The sequence below is a fragment of the Pan troglodytes genome, chromosome 6, assembly GCF_028858775.2.
Source record: "Pan troglodytes isolate AG18354 chromosome 6, NHGRI_mPanTro3-v2.0_pri, whole genome shotgun sequence".
Lineage (NCBI taxonomy): Eukaryota > Metazoa > Chordata > Mammalia > Primates > Hominidae > Pan > Pan troglodytes.
In genome coordinates this window covers 52,885,695-52,909,404 of record NC_072404.2, presented here as the reverse complement: position 1 = coordinate 52,909,404, position 23,710 = coordinate 52,885,695, and the positions used below count along the sequence as shown (strand labels likewise).

Here is a 23,710-nt window from a genome sequence, read left to right as displayed (position 1 = left end):
TGTATCTGCCAATAATTTCCATGATAGCTTGTCCTCTAGGAAGAGGGACTGTGCTCTTGTCCCTTTTGAGTTTTGCAAGTTACCTGGGGTGTGGCTGTGCCTAGCTGGCTTCCGTGCCCACTTTGCTGGTTTAGTGTGGGAATAAATGTGGTTGGCCTTAAGTGGTAGGGGTAATGAAATGATAGTATATCTCTCCTAAACACTTATTCCCAATCCTTACCCATTAAAACTGTCCCCACAACCCCACTGCCAATGTCTGTTGAGCCTCAGTTTTGAGTGTGTCAAATACGCAACACCACTACGTGGCCTGGCTGTTGGCCTGTGATAGCTATGGACTTGTTTCTCTGTAGATCTGTTTGTTGTTGACTTCCAGGAGTGCTGTAAATGTTCTGCTTGGCTAAAGGCTTTTAGCTTTTATTTCCCAGTGCTAGTAGAGCTTTAAAAATACTTTTCTTTCATAATGAGCTTTTTAGGTGGGAAGGAAGTTGGCTGCCTTAGTCCGTTCTGTGCTGCTATAAGAGAATACCTGAGACTGGGTAATTTATAAAGCATATACACTTATTCTTCACAGTTCTGGAGGCTGGAAAGTCCAAGATCAGGCACTGGCAGGTTGGGTGTCTGGCGAGGGCTGCTGTCTGTTTCCAGGATGGCACCTTGACCGTGACATCCTCTGGAGGGGAGGAGCACTCTTTGTTGCATGGCAGAAGAGCTGAAAAAAGCTAAACACTCCTGCCTGCCCTGTTATGATGCCACAGGCCCATGCCTGAGTGGAGCCCTCACCACCTACACACCTCCCATCTGGCCCCACCTCCCAAAGACTGTTGCACTGGGGAGTAAATTTCAACATGAGTTTTGGAGGGGACAAAACATTCAATCCACAGTAGTGGCTGCGCATGTTCAGATTATCAAGTTCAGTCTTCTCTGGAGCTGACATTCTGCGAGAGAGGATAAACATGTTGCACTTTTCTGAGGTGAATACTTGGTTGGCAATGTGTGTGCTGAACCAGCAACTTCAAAATTCCTGTTTACCATAAAACACGGTGTATAATTTTACAGGAAATATATTTTATACCACAATCCAGTGCTTCCGTTGCCACACATACAACAGAAGTAAAATCATCATGGAAGAGGATTTACCTTTGCTCCATGCAGTACATTCTGATGTTTTCCCATCACTTCTCCTCCACATCCTATCCCAACTTGACCTCTCGTCTTCTGTTTATTCTATTTTAAAATATGAGTTACAACCCATTATATTGAATTTACAACTCACTAATGTGTCAGGTTCTGCAAGATGAAAAAAAGACATAACTCTCTGAGAATATAGCCCCCCAGTGAAGAGGGAAAGGTGGTTTGTCTAAGGCCCCATGCCTTAGCTTGGAGACCTGTTGAAGCCCTCGCTCCCTGTCTCCTATCTGCTTTCTGTCCCTGCAGCCTCCTTGCTTCCTCAAATGTGCATCCCCTTTGCCACCCGGCCCCACCGCCCAAGCTCTGTAGATCAAATGAGGGCCTCTTCTTTTGCAGGTCAATAACAAGTTTCAAAAAGAGCTTGGATGTTTTTTCTCCCTAATGTTGATTTTTTAGAATGAGGAGGTTGAATTTCATTTAGGGGCGGCAGGACCCAGGAGAACCACCTCTGAGCCCGAGGCTAATTGATATTAGTTGAAGTGGATCTGTAGAAAATAACACTCATGATGATAACAGGAAATAGTAACCAAAGCTCATGATGTGTCCGGTAGGGCATCTTCATGACAATTATTTCAGTAATAAACCCACTCAGGGTAGAAAGCCTGAGACACAGGGGAACTAATGGGGTTGAGAATGCAAGATCACTGTAAGGTCCTTAAAGCCAAGTGTGGTAAACTCAAGCTCAGCTTCATTTTTTAAAACTTAAGATGTTAACATAGAGCATTTTAATGTTTTATTCTTCCTGTCTTCCTCAGAAGGGAACATACAATGAATAACTGAGAGCCATTTGAAGTTTGCATATTGCTCCTGCTATTTCTTGGCCTTCCTCACTGCTCGACCTACCTCACCACTGGCCCCTGATCCCTGAGTCTTCCCGTCACGTTCCAGACTACCTTCCTCCCAGTGTCTCCCCTCTGCACTGTCTTCATTCCCTCCAGTCTCTGTGTGCATGCACAGAGGGTTAGAGTGAGGAGTAGTTATATTTTTTGAAAATTTAAACTGGAATTCCAATGTTTGTAAATCCAGGGCCAGTTGTATCCTTAAGATTAGGTGAAGTAATGACAGGAGGGAAATGCTACACTGCCATGCAGCTCTGCCTCTCCCTGGCCTGTGATTTTGAGCAAGTCATTCCCACATTCTAAGCCTTCCATGATTTCTTCCTGTACCAATATGGGTACAAAATTAGGTAGGTGGGAGCATCTAGCTCAGGGTCTGATATACAGTGAATATGAAATTTACATAATTATCCCCTTGGTCCTGCAGCCCGCAGGCTTCAGAGGCGCCTGTCACCCAGGCTGTGTGGTATCGTGCTATTTCTCTAGAGGACCATCTTCTGTGTTGCTCTCACCCGACTGCCCTGGTGCAGTCCTCCACTGAGGAGGGCCCACATCAGCAGCAGAGTTGCGGCAGGGGCACTTTGCCCTCACAGTGTAATACACCAACTGTTTAGTAGTGATTTTTGCATTTTTAACATTCTTTTTTTCAGGCTCTATATCATGGAGAACCTTGAGTTTTGGGCTCCAAAGTCAAATAGGGAAGCTATGCTTCATGGATTGAAAACAAAAATGGCTAGGATGCTGCTTGGGAGCATAGCTCCAGGCTGAGCCACACCAGAGCTGTCCTGTCCCCTCTGCAAGAGCCCAAGCTCATGTGTCATCATGATCCTCTGGAGTCAGGAGTCATCCAGCTCCAGCCCCAGACCAAACAGATGGAGATGGATATAAGCAAGACTGCAGGGTAAGATGCTGAGGTTCAGGAAAGGTCAAACCTCGCTAGACGAATGCTCGGCTCCTCCAGTGTTTATTTACTTTTACAGCATTGGCGGCACTTGATGAGGGGACCAAGACAGGCAGCAGCTGGTTGGGGCTTTTCCTGCCTTTTCCTCTGCTCTAACCAGGACACTCAGCCCTATTTCCAATTCCTCATAAGGAGAAGGATGTTTTTTGGCCAAAAAGACCTTTTATACCAGAATAAAATAGAGTCATGTCTTTAAACAGAAGGAAAAATCATGTTGCAACTAAGATTAACTACATTTTTAAGATTTCTTACATAGATGGACAGCATAAACTTATCTGATAATTTTACTTTCTTTACCTTCAAGATTTAGATTTTAAAAAGCCCTTTTATACGAATGATCAGTCCTCTGACTTAGCCCACTCTTCTCGTGTATCTCCTACGTGCCGGACCCCAGGCTGCAGGCAGGAGATTCAATGTCTCTCTCCTTAAGTAGCTCCAATGATGGCATGTAAGACAGACGTAGCAGATAGTGCTGCATTTGAAAGGGATGATATGTCTAAAACACAAAACTACCAACTGCCCAGGGTTTGGGGAAGCTCCCAAATAGGACTCAAGGACTGAGTTTCAAAGAACAGTAGGCATTAGATAAGTGAGGAAAGAGGAAGAGGTGAGGATATTAGAAGAAGGGCAGGTACAAATGCACAAGGATTTGAGACCATGGAGTAAGGCAGGTTCAGGGATGTTCGGGACTCTGGTATCCAAGGAACACACAGTACATTTGGAGAGGATTTCCATGCCAAGAAGCATCATAAATATTGACTATCATGCCAAAGAACTTGAAGTTTATCCTGAGGGTGATGGAAGATCTAGCTGTAGAATTTGTAGAATTTCAAATAGGCCAATGCATTTTAGGACATGCATTTTATGAAGGAGGAGCATTCATATTGCAGTATCGACCAAAAAACAAGACGTGCTTGAACTAGGGTGAAGGTAGAAAGAAAATAGGGAAAGGGCAAATTTGAGAGATCCTGAGAGTGCTACATTGACTCAACTCAATGGAAGGCTGATTGGGTCAGGCAGTGATCCTGTCTAGATCCCTGGTTCATGGTCTGTTGCACAGTGAAGTGCTTGGAGAACAAGGACAGTTTTGTCAACCCTTGGGGTCCTTGTTCCATCATAATGCTTGGCTCACAGTTGGAACTTAGAATTTGTTGCAGGGATCAAGGAATATCAGCTGCAGAAAATATACGAAGATCAGGTATGCTGGGAAATAAAATAATGTGAGAAAACATAGAGTTGAAAGTGCAGTGGGGGTAGGACTTACTGATCTCTGTTTTGGAGATCAGAAATGAGGAACCTCTAACATGGGGTGGTATTTGTAGGCAAATCCGGAGAGGAAAGCATGAAAGAAAATAGCTCAGACTAAGAAGTGGGTGGAAGTTGTAGACTTAAGAGTAAGCAGGAAAATTGGAGCATCCCTAAAAATCTGTCAAGAAACAGTCTAGGAAATAAGAGAAAAACAAGGGAAGACACTTTCAAAGGTCGAGGGAATAATGGGTCACTTTGGTTTTCTTGATCCCCTAAGTTACAAGCATCAACGGAATTGGATGCAAAATCTCAGGTAGCTCAGAGGTGTAAGGGGTAGCTGGGAAACCAGACCCAGAAAGGGAAAGAGTCATGTTTCACCAAGTAAGGATCATTTCATTGGAGAAGTGGAGAAAAAGATGCAGTAGGTGGAGAGCTGGGTGAGGAGTGAGGTCATGAAGAGTTAATGTAAAGCTTTTCTCTGAAGCAAAAGAAGTTGAATCACTAGACAACAACTAAGGTTAATAGAAGTGTTTAACAGCTTTATTTTATTTTTTTAAGGTGGCTATTTTGAACATTTTCATATCTTGAGGGGATGAACCAGAAGCAAGGAAGTAACTGTTGACAAAGTGAGACGGGTGAGTGGTTGGGTAGGGTCAAAGTCCCAAGGATACAGAAACTGTGTAAGGATCAGCCTGAGGCAGGAAGACACTGACCTCTGAGATGAGGCATGCCAGGACAGAAGCACAAGATGTAGGGGACATACATGGAAGGACGCTTCTACTTAAAACCTCTGTTTTTCATGATCTGATATTCTCTCCACAAATGCACAACTCTTATCTTCATTTTACAGTAAGATTGAGGAACATTTCCAAGGCCCTGCAGCTGGTAATCATAGAAGGAGAAGATTCAATTGTATGTCCTTTGGCTTCAAATCCAGCAATCCAGTGAACTTTCAGAAACTAAAAAAAGTGTTAGGGTAGTGTGCGTGTGTGTGTGTGTGTGTGTGTGTGTGTGCTTGTGTGCATATTAGATGCATTGTCAATAATTCATAATAAACCATTTTTTATGGGGCTTACATTTATAAATTTATCTTTGAATCCATCCTTCGTGTTTGTATTTATGCTCAAATTAGTTTTTTAAATCAATGCTCTCATCAGGCCCATCCTTGGCCTAAAAACCATGAATTGTTTCCCATGGCCTGAAGAAGGAAGCCCATATGATACAATGTGGCCAACAGGGCTCTTTGTGATCTGGTTCTTAACTGACTCTTTCACCCTCACATTCCAATGATTCATGCAACCCTTCTGAGAATTAGAAAAGGCACTTTTTCCTCAAGATATTGTACTACCTTTTGACAGAAAACTGTAATAAGTTGATTTAAAAAAATAGATTTGTTGAGACATAATTTACTTGCCAAAAAATTCACCCATTTTGTACATCCAAGTGTACAATGTGATGATTTTAGTGAATTTATGGAGTTGTGCAACCATCAGAACAATCTAAACACGAGTGTTTTACAGTACTTCTGATACCTTACAAATAAACCCTGTGCTTGGTGGCAGTATATCTCTATTCACCTTTTCTTGTCATTTGTTGTAAAAAGAATTATATAACATGTGGTTTTGTGTTTGACATCTAGCAAAATGTTTTAGAGGATCATCCATATTGTTACATGCATCAGTAACCCATTTCTATTTTGTTGTTAAATAGTATTCCATTACATTTCATTGAATGTATATACCTTATCTTATTTTGTTTATCTATTCACCAGTTAATGGACATTTGGATTGTTTCCCTTTTTAGCTATTATGACTAACGCTACTCTGATTGTTTGCATACAAGTTTTGTGTGTTCATGTTTTCATTTCTTTTTGGTGTGGAGTACAATTGCTAGATCCTAAATTTATGTTTAATGTTTAAAAAAAATTGTAAACTCTTTTTCCTTGTGGTTGCACCATTTTTTATTCCCACCAGCAATGTTTAAGAGCTTCAGTTTCTCTATATCCTCACTAATACTTGTCATAATCCATCTTTTTAATTATAGCCATCCTAATGGGTGTGTAGTGATATATCATTGTGATTTTGATTTGCATTTTCCGAAAGCTAATGATGTTGAACATCATGTTCTATTGATCTGTGTTAAATCTGCTACCAATACCACACTGTCTTGATTATGTAATGGTATGATAAACCTTAATATCAGGAAGAAAGCTTCCTTCACTTTATTATTCTTTGTCAAGATTATTTTTACTTTCAGGGTCTGTACCTGTTCATATACAGTTTTGTTTTTTTTTTTAGCCAGAGTCTTACTCTGTCGCCAGGCTGGAGTGCAGTGGCACGATCTTGGCTCCCTGCAACCTCTACCTCTCTGGTTAAAGAGATTCTCCTGCCTTAGCCTCCCAAGTAGCTGGGACTACAGGAGTGCGCCACCATGCCCAGCTAATTTTTGTGTTTTTAGTAGAGATGGGGTTTCACCATGTTGGTCAGGATGGTCTTGATCTCTTGAATTTGTGATCCACCTGCCTCGGCCTCCAAAAGTGCTGGGATTACAGGTGTGAGCCACCGTGCCTGGCCCATATACATTTTAGAATAAACTTGTCTATATGTATAAAACACTTTGCAAAGATTTTAATAGAAATTGCATTAAGACTGTAAGCTGATTTGGGGGGAATTTTCATCGTTACTATACTGAATTTTCCAATCCATGAACATGGTATGGTCTTCATTCATTTAGGTTTTTTTTGATTTATTTCATCAGCATTTTGTAGTTTTCAACATACTAGTCCTGTACATGTTTGCTAGGTTTACACCTAAGTATTTCCTTTTTCTTAGCATTTATAAATTGCATTTTTATTTCTGTTTCTATGTGTTTTGTGGATTTGCACCATTATTCATTCTGTTTTTTGTATACTCAAAGATGGGCATCTTAGTGGGGAGGAGGAGCTGTAAGGAGGCCTGTGCTAAGAGTGGGAATATGTGGACTCAGGTCTTGCCTTTCCCTCCTCCTGGCTGGATCCTGGGCAAGGCACTGAGTCTAAGGTGGGGATTAATATTTACCTCAGCGGAACCAGAACAACTCAAATTCTATTTGACATGTAACTAATTATTGGTGCTTCCATCCTCCTTGGCAGACTTCCTTCCACTTTGAAATAGAAATCCACGTGTTCATCATAGTGCTTTGATATGCCATTTTATAAATGAAAGACAAAGCCCATAGGGCCTGGTTTAAAAGGAGAAAGCAAAATAAAATTATCTATATCTTGACCTGCATAATAAATAAATACAGATTTGGAGGTAGACAGTAATGAAATGAGGGATAGAAGAGGATTAAGCACCATAGAAGCCCAAGAGACATTCCATTCTTGATGTGAGGAAAGGAACAAAAAATAGAGGGATATCTAGTACTCAGGTTTAAGTGTGTGTGCTTATTCTCTCCCTCTCTCTCTTTCTGTATCTCTCTCCCTCTCTTTCTGTCTTTCCCCCTCTCTTTTTCTTGGTGGGCAAAAGAGAAGTGCCACCACCTGCGAGACAAAAGTAGGTAAAACTCCAGTTTTTTAAAAAATGAAATTGGAACTAAATAACATAAACAACTAAGAAGTGGCAAAAATCTTAGAAAACGCACAGAAATCATACCAACTTACTGTAACTCATCTAGGACAGATGACATGACGTTAATTGGCATCTATGTTTTCTAAGAAATACATGAGAAGTGTAGATGGAAGTGCTCACCTCCACACTTCCTGTTGTGGTGTTGACATTCAAGGCAGCCTAAAAGTATAACCCAATCATGAGCTGGGTGATGAGGGCCAGGAGACAAACACTTTGTGACTCAGTTTCCTTATCTGTAATACAGAAAAACATATACATCAACTTCACAGGAATGTGTTGAGAAATAAATTAGCACAGTGCCTCACACATAGTACACATTTAAAAACTCTTAGCTACAGCTTATATTAAAATTAGATTCAAGTATCAGGGACATAGATTATTCTGTTGGGCATCTTCCAATTCATAGAGGAATGCCTGGCACATAGCAGGAGCGAGGAAGTGTTCAGAGAATGGCTTGAATGAATTAATGTGGTCAATTCCTGCAGTACATTAAACCCTCATTATCTTTGTGGAATGACTAAATTCTATCATTCTAAGTAGGCAATTAAGCTGAATTCTATAAATATTCATTTAAAATGTCAATGGCTGTTTATACGAGGCAGCCAAAACCCTCTGAAAATACAGACCTGAGTGATGAAGATGGTAAACATGCTCAGGACTATCTCAAATTACCTGCAGAATATTGTCCTTAAAATAGGCTTCTCCCACACTAAACTGCCCTTTCCTTTACACAACCTACCCTGTATAAAGGTTCCAACAGAAGACACATTTAAAACATTGCAGTTAATTTTAGCCAGACATCAATTCTATTTAAGGGAGACTTTCATATGCATCTTATTATTGCCTCTTTGCTGACCAAATCTTATTGTCAAAGATCCCTATAATATAATCACTTATAAACAGACTGAAAAAGTGAAGCAAAGTAGCCTGCAAACCCTGAGATAAGTAAAGTTGCCTAACACATGCCCTGTCTTTGACATTTGTTATTTAGAAGTTCTTTTAATGGTCAAAATATTTGCTTTTCCTTCAGACGCCTTCCAGGAGAGTTTATCTTAACACACAGAGACTAGCTGGGATTTTTAAGTGGAGCAAAGATTAGAGTCATACAAAGTTGCCTCTGTCTTTTCTCAAACAATTTTTTGTGTGTGTGTGGGGGAGGGCATACAAAGCAGCTGTAATATCATTGCAAGAGGCCTGATCACAGAGCATAGGAAATAAAATGTGGGCTTCAGGTGGCTGTTAGCAAGTCCTTCACCCACGCTGGGCCTTGGTGACTCCCCAGGGGAACCAGAGAGCCTCTGACTTCCCTGTGTCTTGAAGTGCCAGGAGTGTAGAGAGGAGAGAATGAGGACTGAAATTTGGCAACTGCTTATGGTGTGCAAGCCCTCAGCAAATGTTCATCATGTAGTTCTTCAATTTAATTTTTAGAGCGCCCTTGTGAAGTAGGTTCTAATAGAATGTCCACTTTACAGATGAGGAGAGAGATCAGAGGTGCATTGGTGGTCAACAGGCCTGGAATCAGCCACATTAGCACACAGCCAGTGATTGGGAAGCCAACACCAGATAGGAAAAAATTCAAGGAAAATTGTTCTATCCTCTCAGATTCAGTTTTTAATTAAAGTAAAATGACCATAAAATGCAGGAGCTGCAATCTGAATCTCTAAGTGGCTAAGCATTATGCCGTTGACAAATTAACCTGGTTTTTCATGTTTGAAAATGAACTTGAGTGATGCCTTTTTACTTTCCTACAATATGATGCCAATTATCACTCTGCCCAAATAATAGAATCTACCAGTTTCCATTAAAATGCACTAATTCAGACTGTTTATTTTTTTAAGTCTTAATTGAAGAAATAGCTCACCTACAGTCAAATCTTCCTTTCTTCAAGAAGACTAGTTGAAGAAGCTGCCTTTGGGTGAATCCGTCACATCTGGCAGTATTCATTCTTCAGGCAGAAGAAAGGACATTGCATGCTTACCTTATTCTTCAGAGCCTGAAGTCCTCTAGTACTTTCCCCAAAGCTGCCCAGGTCAGGCTGTTAGATCACTGAGTATGGAGTCAGGAAGTTAGGGGCTCCACAGATCTCAGAGTCAGGGTTCCAAGATCCTGCCCATGCTCCAAGCCCAGTATCCTGCCAACATCCAACATTTGCATGTAGTAAGGCAGCCCTCTGTGGGGATCAAAGCCAGTTTCTCATCGGCCGCAAGCCCACTGCAGGTGGTTTCCTGATCAGCAAGGCGAGTTAACTCTCTCAGGACGTGAGGGCACTTTTGGTCCATGGCAGTCATAGAACTAAAAAGAAAATCTAAACTTTTAATTTGCCGATTAAAAATAGGAGAAAATATTTATGAGACTTTGTCTATGTCTTCAGATAAGTTTTAAAATTGCGTGACCTCTCAAATCAAATGCTCAGTTTAAATGTGAGAGGGAAGACAAGTGCTGGACTGAGAGTAGAAACATCGCGGTCTGCCACTTGACTTATAGATCCACGTGCGTTACCCATGCTGGGCCTCGGTGACACCCCAGGGGAATCAGGGAGCCTGTGACTTCCCTGTGTCTGCAAGTGTCAGGGGTGGTGGAGAAGAGAGGATGAGGCAGCCCCCGACACAGCAGCCCCTCCACAGCACTGAGTGTCAGGAGCGGCTGGTGTGCCATACCACAGAATATGCTTCCCATGAGCTATCAAGGAAAACACTTGGGGGAGCATAAAATATCAAACTAGACTTTAGTATCATTTTTATTGGATTTTAAGTGAAACAGAACCAAAAGAACAAAATAAAAAATTACCAAATTTTTACAAATCTTTCAATGAAGATATGTCCATTTCATGTACTTTATGATGCCTGGCTTCATAACAAAACTAAAAATAGGAACACACAGCAAGGCCCAGGATCCCCCCGGTAAAGATCAGGCTCTTTACCGGGGAGATCTTGGGCCTCATTGTGGGTCCCTGCATGGCCCAGGTAAAGGTCAGGCTCTTGGCCAGGTGCAGTGGCTCATGCCTGTAATCCCAGCACTTTGGGAGGCCGAGGTGGGCAGATCACCTGAGGTCAGGAGTTTGAGACCAGCCTGGCCAACATGGCAAAACCCTATCTCTGCTAAAAATACAAAAAATTAGCTGGGCGTGGTGGGGCATGTCTGTAATCCTAGCTACTAGGGAGGCTGAGGCAGGACAATTGCTTTAACTGAGGAGGCGGAGGTTGCAGTGAGCCGAGATTGCACCATTGCACTGCAGACTGGGTGACAAGAGTGAAACTCCACCTTAAAAAAAAAAAAAAAAAAAAGATCAGGCTCTTTCTGGACTTATGATTTAGGCATCACGAAGCAACCTCTGGGCCCACATGTCTACCCATAACCACAATTGGAAGAGGGTTTAATTTAAGACTTAATGAAGACAAGAGAAATAGAAAGAAAGAAAGGAAGAAAGGAAGGAAGAAAAAAAGAAGAAAGAGAAAGAAGAAAGATGAAAGAAAGAAAGAAAGAAAGAAAAGAATGACCTCAGTGGAACCCCATGATCTTGAGTCTTAAATGTTTATCTGCACAATATGGTCAGCCCAGGCTGAATCAATGAACACCTCATGATAAGAAGAGGACCTCGATACCCTGGCCCTCCTTGAGGCCCTGTGGGAGCCCTTTTCCTGTGTGAACCAGAGATCAGCTTCTGTTGTGGTCCAGGTATGCGCCTGACAACCCCAAGCTTGTGCAATAATTCTGAGATGCTATTAGCTTCTTATATCTGGGAAACATCAACAGTTGCTACAGTAATTCAAATGTGGACAAATTGTCAATAATAAGAGGGTGGTACCTGCTCTCAGTCACTTCTCATTTAATGCCTGCCATATGTTTTTGGCTAAAAGGAAAAGCTTTCCAATCGTGGGAGATGCCTACTTGCCTCTTGGGGCTCAGAGGCACTGGCTTGGCTTCTGTTCTTGCTGCTGCTCTTGGTGGTGTACTGATGCTACGGCAGTGACATCTGCTACTGCTGCCTTCTGCCACGTGCGGCTGTGAGAGTCTGCATCTGATGTGCTCTATGCTGAATGAGGATGCTCAATGCATTCCATTTCCTTTCCCTCAATGCTCTATTATAGTGATAGATGTATATACAATACACCTATGTATTATAAACCCAACAATACCATGTAATAATCATTAGGAATATTTTAAGCAATCTTATGCTTTCTAAAGCACATACTTATGAAGAGAAAAACATCTACACATTTTTTCAGTCCGTTGGATGTACCTGCATAACTCCTGATGGTGCTCTTCTTCTCTTTGTGGTTTGGACTGCTGTCTTTCTGGGGTCCTTTCCTTTTCACTTGAAGGACTTCATTTAGTGTTCCTTCTAGATGGGTCTGCTATCTCTGAGCTCTCTCTGTCATGGTTTGTCTGGGGATGACTATAATTTTCTACTATGAACAGTGTTGAAAATAACTAGTGCTTCTACCTCCTCATGTCTTGGCTCCCTTCCTTTTATTCTCAGTGAATGCCACAAGGCATCTGAGAGCCAGTTTGACCTTCCCGGAGCCCTCCCATGAGCCCCCCGTTTATGAGAGTTGCTAGAGCTCAGAGCACTCTGTACTCTCCTCTCCATTTTCACGATCATTCAGTGCTAGTCAATTTTGTTTTAATCTAGACTTTCTTGTCCGCCACTTTCCCTGGTGGGCTCCACTGGGCTCCTACTCCCAGAGGCCTTGGCTCAGTGTCTTCTGGCATTGTCCTGAGTGTCACTGATTTGTGAGATTGCAGGATTCACAGGCAGGGACTGCAGTAGCCCATCTGAATGGTAGGGACGTCTCTCATTTCACCCACATATCCGAGCAGGGAACCTCATTCCTTTGGACTGCTCTTGGCAGGCCTGCACCCCGTTTCTCCAAAGAGAAACTGATAGATGGTGGGTTCTCTGCTTCCCAGGCCCTTCAAGAACGCCCTCTCCTCTCTTGTTTCCCTGGCTCAGGGCTCTGCTATGTTGGACAGTGTCCTCTCCTGCTTCTGTGTCAGGGCTTATCTGTTTTGCTGGGCACATAGTCTGTGGTTTTTAGGTTTGCTGTCGAGTCCCACTGGATGTGTTCTTAGGGGGCCTCCAGGACATCCAAGAACTTGTCATTGCTGCTGTTTCCTGTGATTCTGATCTGTCCCCAAAATGTTTTCAGTTCTTATCTTTGTATTTTTATCTATATAATCAAATATACAGATAAATTGTTTTATTTTTTTCCAGTCAAACATTGATATTTAATGTCCCACTATATGACAATAACTTCCTCAACAGTGTTGAATCATCATGGTGGCATTGGGCATGTCTCTCTTTCTCTCATATTCTTCACATTAGTGGGAATCATCTAATGTTTCCAAGTTAAGAGCAACAGCTTTGAAATGGGTATTCTTCTTTGTGTTAGGCAAAATGTCATTTTGTTCCTAGTCTTGATGTTTGAATTCTATTTACTATTAATTTAGCATCTCAATCACTATTTTGTGAGACTGGTTCTACAGGTTTTCCTTTCTGGTCTACATTGGTTATAGTTTGATATCAGGGTTAAGTTTGCTTGGAAAAATAAGTGTTTTTTGATGTTCTATTATATTATGGAAGAGTTTTTATGTTTTTAAAAAATATAGGTGAATTTAATGTTTTGAACTCCTAGTGACTAAAATCACTTTGGAGACTAGAAATTTCTTCTTGGTCCCCCTTCTTAGTTTCGATTATTATTTCTTCTAGGTCTTTGAGAATCATATAATTGCAAATTATAAAGCTATTTAGAATAATGAGGAAGCACAAGCATTATTTCTATACCCATAGGGAATTTAAGCTAATTCATAGCCCTGCAATGCAAGTATCTGCTTATGTTACAGATGAGAAAACTGAGGCTGAGAGAGCTTTAATGGCTTGCTCATTAATGACTTGTTCATAGAGAACAGTTGAGGAAAACTGGTGCATGAAGCTGAATCTTTTGGCTGCAAAACCTGCCCTCGTTTCTCCTGCATCCAGCCCAGTCCAGTGGCTACTGTTTATATTAATTATTATTTCTTCCAAGTTGTTAAAGGAAATAGCTCAAAGAACAGTACATTCTTGATCGTAGTGAAATTTCCTTCCAAGCCTTTCTGAATCGTGCAGAATGTTTCCCTGATGTTGCCACGAGTGAGCACAGCTCCCAGGAGCAGTGGCCGCAGGCTTGTTCCCGTGTGAACGATCTGGTCCTGTTTCATGGGGTTGGTCTAAGTTCTCCCAGGCATTTGTTGTGTCTGAGGCTTCAAACTAAGTGGCCCATTTCCCAGATATGTTGTTGGCAATTCCCAATATTTTTCCCCTAAGTCAGAAGTTCTGTCTGCAACTTTTTCTGGATTTCTTCTCTTGGCATTTTCCACAGCATTCTAGTTTTTACTTGCCATAGAAAACCACTGTGGTCAGACAGCTTTTCACAACTCTCCCAAAGGGTCGCGACCAGAAATTTCCTGGGCAAGGCCATTGTTTTCTCATGGCGCATCACTGCTGAACATGGGCAGAGGTCGGGCAAAGGCAGGGGAAGCTTTGCGGATTGGAAATGCCGTAATGGAAAGCAATGCCTGTGCATATTGGTCAGCAGAGACTCCGGCAAGGGGGTCATCCCTCCCAGAAAGCCTTGTCTTCTTGAATGGCTTCCTGTGCTGCTCAATCCTACATGCCAGGGAGACCTTTTTGGGGGTACCAGAGTCTTTCACAGCTTCTTGAGCAGCTTTTCCTAATACCATGATCAATGACTTCTATCACATGCACTCATTTAAAGTTGACATTGCTTAACGGTTCTCTGCAGTAGCCTAAAGAGCACATAATTTGAAGTCAGATGATCTCAACCAGTTCAAGCTGTTGTAATAAAGTAATCTAGACAGGGTGGCTTATAAACCACAGATGTTTGTTTCTCACAGTTCTGGAGGCTGGAAATCCGAGATCAGGGAGTCCGCAGGGTCGGTTTCTGGTGAGGGTTTTCTTCCACTTTGTAGACTGCCATCTTCTGGCTGTGTCCTCATGTGGTAGAAAGAAGGTGAGAGGGCTTTCTGGGGACCCTTTTATAAAGGCGCTAATACCATTAGTCGGGCTCCATCCTAATGACCTAATCACCTCCCAAAAGCCTCACCTCCTAATGCCATCATATTGGGGGTCAGGATTTCCGCATACGAAATTGAGGATGGAGACACAGTCAGTCAATACTATCTGAGATCAGTTTCTCATTGCTCCGCTAGCTGTGTGACCTTCAGAAGATCATACAAGGTCTTTGAGCACCAGCTTATTTATAAGCGCACTGTGCACAACACCCGCTGGTACTCAACATGAGTTGATGAACGAAAAAAGTATGCCTCATGGAGTGCCTGTTAAAATCACTCAAAACAAAAACTCCAGCAGTCCTGGCACAAATGCTTACCATGCTAAAGAAGGGGGAGCAAGACAGGATGCTTTAGGGAGTGCCTAATCCCCATACTCATGATCTCTGCCTTCTTGTTCATATTGACATTAATGTAAATAGTGCAACCAAGACATTTCATTTGACTTACTTATGTGGGGACAAGTTTTCAACGGTTGGCCTGTAGTAAGTGCCCAGCACCTATGAGCTGCATGCACCCTCTCTCCCCATTTTCACTGTGGTTCACACAGGTACAGGGTAGGCAGCCTTATGCAGAACCTCTTCATTAAAAATTTTGCAACTCAGTCACACTTAGGATTTGAGCCAACGTCTTCAGAATTAAAATATTATCACGTTTACGCACCAAACAAAACAACTCTAAAAGCAACTTTTAGTGATGTTTTACAAAGCATAATATTTTTGTTTCTTTCTTAGGAAGTTCCTGTAATTCTTAAACACTTCAAGAACTCTGTGGTTTACTTCTTGTTATTTTGTTAATTGTGTCCTGGATACGGTTTATATGTGGAGTGTAAACTCAATTGTACACTTCAGTTTATTGATATGTGAACAAAGACTTGATTGCTGATATGAGGGTTTGTCGGGAATTTATTTACACATTGAGATCCTTACACAGCATGAGCTGTGAAGTGCCCAAGGGTTCTTTCCTTCCATCTAACTCAGTTGCAGGGGGGTTAACGATTTCAGAAGAGTTATATGTAATTTAATTTTCTCGTTTCATAGACAATCTAGAAAAAATAGAAAAACTTTTCAAATATATTTTTTAAACTTTCTGATAGATCAGCCATTTTTCCATATTGTTTTTTTCTAGATTAACTTATTCTATAAATAAAAGTTAAAATAGTTTTGCTTCTAGGTGAACATCCTAATATTTTAAAGATATTTCATTTACTTATTTATTACTATTTATAAATCCTATTCTGATTTACTCTCATAACCTTCTCTGGACAAAGAATGTGTGATGTGTACAGCAAGGGGCATGAGATGGGAAATGACCTCAGGCCCGCCCTTGTCTTATAGAATGGGTCAGCTGGTAATAATAGTGCAGTCATTCCATCTGTAAGCCTGTCTTGAAAGGCAAGTAACAGAAGAGTTAATTAAGTGCCTGGATCAATTAAGATCTTGATCTCCTCGCTCAGCAGTGCTGAGGCGAGTGAGGCCAGGGGATCTCGAAGCTCCACTCCTGGGGCTGTGAGTTGGTGGATTTATGACACCCCGTAGAATAGTGGCTGACAGCATAGTCACAGGAGCCAGATGGCCAGAGCTTGAATTTGTGATCAACCCCTTATCAGCAGTGTGATTGTGACATGTTACTCATCCTCTTTCTCAGTTTCTTCCTTTGTGCAAGGAGTTTTATGGGGCCCCCGAGCAGCTTCCAGGAGTTGTTAAGTAAAAGGCCCCTTTGTATAAAGAGTGCTGTATGAGTGTTAAATCCCACAGCCACTTGGCCCTGCAAGCGGCTCGAGGCACAGGCAGGGAGGGTCCCCATTCATGCAGGGGCTGGACCATGGAAGGGTAAGAAGGGTAAGCTGGGGTCTGTGTGCAGCCCTGTGGTTTGCATGCTCAGAAGACTGCTCTTCTTCTCTAATCTGGCACTGCGTTGTGAGCTTGACTTCATGCCTGGCAGTATTTTTAATCTTGCAGAAATCCTTAAATTTTGTCAAGGCATCGTTTTCAAGTGAACAAAAAATCCTTAAGCACATGTTGTGGTGCTTATCATCAAGGTCTGTGCTCAGTGCTGAAGCCTGAGGACAACTGGATGATCGAGGCATATTTCTAACCCTCCCTTGCCTCCTAGTGTAGTGCAAAGGTAGGCAAGGGAAGCATTATTTCCATGTAGGACTGTTATAGAAAGGGATAGCAGTCAGGAAGTGTAGTGGGGGTAAAACATAGGAAGACAAAAGAGGAAGAGGAGAACAGGGGCAGAAAAGCATGTTTCCTCCTCTCCCTTTGCCTTCAATTACAAGGTCCCCGTACCTGTGAAGTCCATGTGTCAGACTTCAAAGCATCCAGGACTTGAATACTAGGGGAGAATACTTCAGGGACAAGTCCCCTGTTGCTTCCAGAAGTACTGAAGCTCATGCTCACTTTTGAGGCTGACGGATCCATGACCAAGACTAACCCATCCCCATCGCCAAGAGTGCTGATCAGGAACATCCTCAGCCTAGGAATTTGGTGTAATGGGGAAATTAAATTTCTAAGAAGTATATCACTGGAAAGAGATAAGGAGGAGATGAAGACAGAGGCAAAGTCAAAAGACAGAAGGAAAAGAGGTAAAAAGTCACTATGTTGGGACTCTGGATTTGAACATGATGTCAGGATAGAAAATTTGGACCAACTTTCCCTTGGAGGACAATAGAAAGGCTGCACAAAATCCTTAACCAGGTCACTCTAGCTGCTGAGTGGAGAACATGCTGTAGTGAAAGAAGAATGGAAGCAAAGTGGTAATGTATGGGCTTATTTACTAGGCCAGGCAAGAAATAACAGTGACTTGAACCATAATGGTAGCAATGCAAATAAATATTTGAGAAATAATTGTCAGGGTTTGCTAACACTGAATGGAGAGTAAGCAGAGTAAGAATTACTCCTGGTTTTTAATTTTGGTCACATAGTTGAATGGTGGGGACATTTAATAGGGAGAGGATCTTTTTTTACTTCTAATTTACCGTATATTTTTAAGGTTCACAACATGATGTTTTAAAATACCTAGACACACGGAAATGATTACTACAGTTAAGCAAATTAACTTCTCCATCTTCTCACAGAGTTACCCTTTGTATGTGAGTGTGGTAAGAGCGCCAGAATGCAATACAGTATTATGAACTATAGTCCTCCTGTACATCAGATTCCTAGACTTATTCCTCCTACACAGCTGCAACTCTATGCTCTTCAACATACATCTCACCTTCTCCTACCTCCTTACCTGTGGTAACCTCTATTCTACTCTCTGTCTCTGAGATCAACTCTGTTAGATTCCACACGTAAGTGCAATTATGTGGTATTTTTCTTTCTGTGTCTGGCTTATTTCACTTAGCATAATGTCCTCCAGGACCATCCATGCTGTGTCAAATGGCAGGATATACCTTTTTTTAAAGGCGGAATAATATCACTCTTCCATTGTCTACTCCTCTGCCAAAGATTGAGAAAGAACAGGTTTGGGAGAAGCTCAGTTTGAGGCAAGTTTGTTTTGAGATGCCGGAGGGATCTCCAATGTAGATGTCAAATAGACAGTTGGACCTTGTGTTAGTCAGCTCCGGCTGCCATAACAAAATAGCACAGACTGTGTGGCTTAAACAACATAAATTTATTTTCGCATAGTTCTGGAGGCTGGAATTCTGAGATCAAGGTGTGGGCAGTGTTGGCTCCTTCTGAGGCCTCTGGCCATGGAATGCAGATGGTCGTCTTTTCTCTGTGTCTTCACATGGTCATTCCTCTTTGCTCGCCCATTTCTGTGTCTCTATGTGTGCCCAAATCTCCTCTTGTTATAAGGATACCAGTGATATTAGATTAGGGCCCACCCTAACAACCTCATTTTAAGTTAGTCTCATCCTTAAAGGCCCTATCTCCAAACCCATGAGAAGGAATATAATCATTCAAGAATGGGGGGTGGAGAGAGAGAGAGAAAGAGAGAGAGAAGAAGAAGAAGAGGAGGAGGAGGAGAAGAAGAAGAAGAGGAGGAGGAGGGAGAGGAGGAGAGGAGTAAGGAGAAGAGAAGTGGAGGAGGAGGAGGAGGTGGAGGGAGAGGAGGAGTAGAGGAGGAGGAGGAGGAGAAGGAAAGCTCCAAGAGTTTACTTATGCCCTTATAATATAATTATGATCTTTATGAGCATTATTTATCATTCTTTATGAACTTTACTATCAGGTAAAGAAAGAGGGTCTCCACTCACAGACAAAAGAGGAACAACCAGAGATATAGAAGGTAGACAAGCGGAAATGTTGTGCCATGAAGTGCAAGAGAAGCCTCAGAGAAATCCAAGAGAATGCTCTGAGAAAGTGCTATTGGACAACTGTGTCGAATTCTGCCAGGAAGTCTAGAAAAGTTTCATGGATTTAGTAGCATGGAAGTAATTGCTGCTTTGGCAAGAACACTTCCTATAGGACAGTGGACACAAAAAGATTAAAAGGATGAACATTGTGCAAAGATGTGGTAGACTGGACATGTGAAAACACTGCTAGTACAGAATACCTAAAATACTTGTGAAATACACATGCTTATTTTAAAATAATGTCTGAATAGGTGGGAATGTTAAGTAAATCCTCAGATGCTAAAGGCGATGAGAAAAATAGGATCTAGGGTGGTGAAATGTGAACAGTGCTGGGAGTTTACTTTAGTAAGAACTCTTGATTCTGGGTTAACATGCTATACACATGGCCCTATCTCCAAAGCCATGAGAAGGAATATAATCATTCCAGAATGGGGGGGTGGAGAGAGAGAAAGAGAGACAGAGAGAGAGAGAAGAAGAAGCAGACGAAGAGGTGGAGGAGGAAGAGGAGGAGAGGAGGGAGAGGAGGAGGAGAGGAGTAAAGAGAGGAGAAGTAGAGGAGGAGGAGGTGGAGGAAGAGGAGGAGTAGAGGGGGAAGAGGAGGAGGTGGAGGTAGAGGAGGAGTAGAGGGGGAGGAGGAGGTGGAGGGAGAGGAGGAGTAGAGGAGGAGGAGGTGGAGGGAGAGGAGGAGTAGAGGAGGAGGAGGAAGAGGTGGAGGGAGAGGAGGAGTAGAGGGGGAGGAGGAGGTGGAGGGAGAGGAGGAGTAGAGGAGGAGGAGGAAGAGGTGGAGGGAGAGGAGGAGTAGAGGGGGAGGAGGAGGTGGAGGGAGAGGAGGAGTAGAGGGGGAGGAGGAGGTGGAGGGAGAGAAGGAGTAGAGGAGGAAGAGGTGGAGGGAGAGGAGGAGTAGAGGGGGAGGAGGAGGTGGAGGGAGAGGAGGAGTAGAGGAGGAGGAGGAAGAGGTGGAGGGAGAGGAGGAGTACAGGAAGAGGAGGAGGAGGTGGAGGGAGAGGAGGAGGGGGAGGGAGGCAAGAAAAACCCAAGACTTGCCTGAGTAGAATGAGAAACCAGATACCCTGTACAGGCCAGGCTGCCAGAAGAGTAACAGTTGCAGGGGTCAAGTTATAGAAATGGTCCACCCTTCAGAGGGAGATATGGGATGCATGCTTGATTTGGTCTTGACTTTCAAACCGGGTGGGGAAAAAAATAAGTCATCAAGAAATTCCATTCTGATTTTGTGTAGGCTAGTGCCTACATTCATTCTCTGTGCACCCTGAAAACTAAACTAAAATTCAATTTAAGATTGTCCTGTGCTAGTAGTTTCTTGGTAAAAAACATATTCTCTTCGAAGGAAGACATTGGCCTTACAAGATTCACAGGATTTTTACACATAGAATTTTAAAGAATATGGTTTTACAATTAAAAAAATTATAAGGAGGAAGAAAGAAATCACCATAAGCAAGTGTCAAGAGAAACATCAATTCATAGAATGATAGCTGTGGAAAAGTCAGATTTTGTCATTTTTAAATACAGAATATGAAATAAATGTGTTTGGCTAAACAAATTATGGATATTGAAAATATGATGATGAGCAGAGACACACATGTTAAGGCAGATTTGAAAAAGATCAACATAGAATATTTAGAAATAAGATATTTCCCATGCCCTCTATCTCCATTAATTCATATTTATTTTATTTCATCCTACTGGTACTCATTTTGAAGAGTTAAAAGAAAACTAGATATACAAAATTTCAAAATCTACAACACGTAATTTAAGTATAGATAGCCTTCTTCTCAATATAATAGCATATATGGATGCATTTAAAATCTTTCAGGATTCATTATTTTCGGGATTTGTGTTACACTAATCAATATGCCTGAATTCATTCCTTCCCTGAAATTTTAAAGAAATGTGACATAAAGCAAAACTTCAGTTACGTTTTTCTTATTTATTTGCACTTGAATGAGCTTACTAATTTAAGGAAAACTTTAACTTTTTTGAGCTTTTTAATGTTTCTTTAAATATTCTATTTTAAATAGAAGTTATGTTTTGCCAAAAACAAATAACTAAATATGAAAAGATCCAGATTTTATTCAAGATTTCAGAAGCAAAAATTGATTGGTGGAATGTTTTTTGGCAAAATATGTTTTTTTTTTAAATTTTATTCCAAATTAAAGAGGGTTACACTGAAAAGAAAGAATGTGTATTTGGATGACAGTCTGGATGACAAATATGGAGCAAATTCCTCCTTGCCTTCCTAAAACTCTTTCTCTTAGAAGCTACATTCTTCTCTTTAAGACTTGCTGCTATTTGCTCCATTCTTAATATTTGATTCTTTTCTTGTTTTAAAAAAAGCTATTATTTTAAAAATTATTTTTCATTTATTTTATTATCGTTTTTAAATGTTTCCCTTCTTCACAAATATATCTGCCTTAGTCCATTTGGGTGTCTCTAAGAAAATACCGTAAACTAAGTGGCTTATAAACAACAGAAATTTACTTCTCAGAGTTCTGGAGGCTGGGAAGTCCAAGATCAAGATGCCAGCAGTTTGGTTTGGGTGTCTGGTGAGGGCTCATTTCCCCTGGTGAGGGTTCATAGGCAGCACCTTCTTGCGATGTACTCACGTGGTGGAAGGGGCAAGGCAACTCTCTGGGGCTGCTTTTATAAAGGTGCTAATTCATCTTCCATTCATGAGGGCTCTGCCTTCATGACCTAATTACCTCCCAAAGGCCCCAACTTCTAATATTTCATATTGGTGATTGGTGAATTTTTAGGGGATACAAATAGTCAAATCATAGCATTCCATCCCTGGCTCCCCAGTATGCATGTTCTTTTTACATGCAAAATGCATTTATTTCATCTTGATAGCCCCCATGTCGTAACTCATTCCAGCAACAACTTTAAAGTCTAAGTCCAAATTCTCATTGAAGCGTCATCTAAATCAGATACGGGTGAGACTCCAGGAACTATTCTTCCTGAGTTAAGCTGCTCTCCAGCTGCGAATCTGTGAAATCAAACAAGTTATGTGCTTCCAAAATACAATGGTGGGGTGGACATCGGATAGGCATTCTCATTCCAAAAGAGAGAAAAAAATAAAGGGTTAACAAGTTCCAAGTCCAAAATCCAACAGGGCAAACAACATGAAATCGTAAAGCTCAAGAATAACCTTCTTTGACTCAATATCCCATCTTCTGGATGCACTGGGGATGGCGTTGGCCCTGAATGCTCCAGGCATCCCCACCCTCAGACCTTTGCTGGTGCAGCCCAAGTCACAACTCTCATTGGTTGCAGCTGGGTGCCTGTGACTCTTCCAGGCTGGAACCACACTCTGGTGAGTGAAAGAGTGAGACCCTGTCTCTAAAACATTAAAAGTAAAATAATTAAATTAATTAAAATTTCATTTTTAAATCATTTCTCACTTCTCACATTTTATTAGAAGACCTTAAAAGAAGCTAAGCCATACCTTGAACACTTTGTTTAGACATTTCTTCAGCCAAATATCCTATATCATTGCTTCAAAGTTCTATCTTCTACAAAACACAAGGACACAAACATGAGTAAACCAAATTATCTGTGGCTTCATAGCAAGGATCGCCTTTCCTCCAGTTCCCAATAATATGTTTCTCTTTTCTGTCTGAGACCTCATCAGAATGATCTTTACTGACCATATTTCTACTAACATTCCATTCTTAACCACTTCAGTAATCTCTAAGAAGGCTGAGGCTTTCTCTACAGCACTCCTCTTCTGCACCCTCACCAAAATTGCCCTTTACAGTTCATTAACAGCAATACAGGCTTTTCTAGCATATGCTTCAAAACTCTTCCAGCCTCTACCTATTACCCAGTTCCAAAACTGCGTCCATGTTTTAGGTATTTGTTGCAGCAGCATGCCCACTTCTTGGCACCAATTTTCTTTTTAATTTGTTTGGGCTACGATAAGAAAATACCAAAGACTGGGTGGCTTACAAACAACAGAGACTTATTTCCCACAGTTCTGGAGCCTGGGAAGTCCTAGATGAAGACACAGACAGATTTGATGTCTAATGAGGGCCTGCTTCCTGGTTCATAGACTGAGTATTCTCCCTGTGTCCTCATATGGTGGAAAAGGCAAGGCAGCTCTCTGAAGTCTCTTTTAGAAGGGGACTAATCCCACTGTGAGGTTGGTCCTGCCCCTACGGCTCCATTGGGCATTGCTTTAGTGGGGGCTCTCTCTGGTAACCCCATCCTCGTGGTGTCCCTCTGCCTGGATCATCCACCCAAAGCTCCCGGAAGTTCCATCTTCAAAATCTGGGTGGAGGCCACTATGATCTTATGACTCATGCACTCTGTGTACTGGTGGAGATGGCCCCACATAATGCCACCTATATTTACCACTTGTGCTCCCTGGTCGGATGAGACCATGGCCTGTGCTGTGTCATTTACAGCAATACAGGCTTTTCTAGCATACACCTGAAAAGGCTTCCAGCCTCTGCCAATTACTCCCTTTCAAAACTGCTTCCAC

The 23,710-nt window shown here is 41.8% G+C and overlaps 1 long non-coding RNA gene across 3 annotated transcripts in view; it reads left to right on the top strand.

Moving 5' to 3' along the window:
- The first annotated feature begins 370 nt into the window (after positions 1-370).
- LOC107975793 (uncharacterized) overlaps positions 371-23,710 on the top strand; it is an 83,071-nt gene continuing 59,731 nt past the window's right edge. Inside the window, exons 1-3 of one of the 3 annotated variants that reach the window (XR_001719259.2) lie at positions 371-4,183; positions 4,792-4,868; positions 19,089-19,682. This is a non-coding gene — a long non-coding RNA (uncharacterized LOC107975793). Of the gene's footprint in view, positions 4,184-4,791; positions 4,869-5,083; positions 13,830-19,088; positions 19,683-23,710 lie in introns of those variants that run through there. The other 2 variants (XR_001719258.4, XR_001719260.2) reach the window with 2 other exon arrangements.